Source organism: Geospiza fortis, unplaced genomic scaffold (assembly GCF_000277835.1).
Source record: "Geospiza fortis unplaced genomic scaffold, GeoFor_1.0 scaffold708, whole genome shotgun sequence".
Classification (NCBI taxonomy): Eukaryota; Metazoa; Chordata; class Aves; order Passeriformes; family Thraupidae; genus Geospiza; species Geospiza fortis.
In genome coordinates this window covers 1533-2923 of record NW_005054921.1, presented here as the reverse complement: position 1 = coordinate 2923, position 1391 = coordinate 1533, and positions in this window count along the sequence as shown.

Sequence of the window (1391 nt, the reverse complement as noted above, 5' to 3'; positions counted from 1 at the left end):
AGCCTGGCGTGTCACCGCGGGCAGCGCTGCGACATCGACCGCGCCACCCGCACGCGCTGCCAGCACTGCCGCCTGCAGAAGTGCCTGCGCCTCGGCATGTCCCGCGGCGGTGGGTGACACCGCGGGGACAGCGCGGGGACACCCGGGTCTGTCCCTGGGGACATCGATCTGTGCCCCTGGGGACAGCTGGACCCTCTGGGGACATCGATCTGTACCCCTGGGGACATCGCCCTATGACACTGGGGACACCTGGATCCCCTGGGGACATTGCTCTGTGCCCCCGGGGACAGCTGGACCCCCCTAGGGACATCAGTCTGGGACCCTGGGGACATCGATCTGTGCCCTTGGGGACATCTGTACCCTCTGGGGACAGCAGGGACTGTCCCTGGGGACATCACCCTGTGATCCTGGGGACACCGCTCTGCCCTTGGGGACAGCTGTACCCCCTGGGGACATTCCCCTGTGACCCTGGGGACATCGATCTGTGCCCTTGGGGACATCTGTACCCTCTGGGGACAGCAGGACCCGCCCCTGGTGTCCCCGCATTTGGTGACACCTGTCCCCTCCCTTGAGGACACTTGTCCCCACCCTGGCGCCACCTGGGGACACCTGTCCCTGTGCCACCTGTCGCCGCCCTGGGGACAGCCCGAGGTGTCCCTGGGGAGGGGCCGGGCCGCTCGGTGTCCCCGCGCGCGTGTGGCACCGCGGTGTCACCCGCTGTCCCCTCTGTCCCCCTCTGTCCTGTGGGTGCTCCATGGTGGTGGCACTGGCTCTGTCGCCTGTGGATGCCACCAGGCCGGTGACTCCTTACCTACCAAGGCCACACACCAGGCCACCCTCCCTGTCCCCAAGGCCTTGAATGTCCCCTCAGAGCTGCTGATGCAGTGTCCTGCTGTCACCCCTGTGTCCTGCTGTCACACCGTGCCACCCCTGTCCCCTCAGAGCTGCTGACACAGAGTGTCCTGCTGTCACACCGTGCCACGTGCCACCCCCGTGCCGAGGACCTCCAGGGCCACCGCTGGGCCACCTTCAGCCCCGAGGAGATCCGCGCCTACCAGAGCCAGGTGCGGGTGACACGGCTGTCCCCAGGGTTGGTGACACTGCTGTCCCCAGGTGTGGGTGACACGGCTGTCCCCAGGGACGGGTGACACAGCTGTCCCCAGGGAGGGTGACACAGCTGTCCCCAGGTGTGGGTGACACTGCTGTCCCCAGGGTGGGTGACACTGCTGTCCCCAGGGTTGGTGACACTGCTGTCCCCAGGGTGGGTGACACTGCTGTCCCCAGGGTTGGTGACACTGCTGTCCCCAGGGTGGGTGACACTGCTGTCCCAGGGTTGGTGGCACGGGCGGTGACACGGCTGTCCCAGGGTGGGTGACACTGCTGTCCCCAGG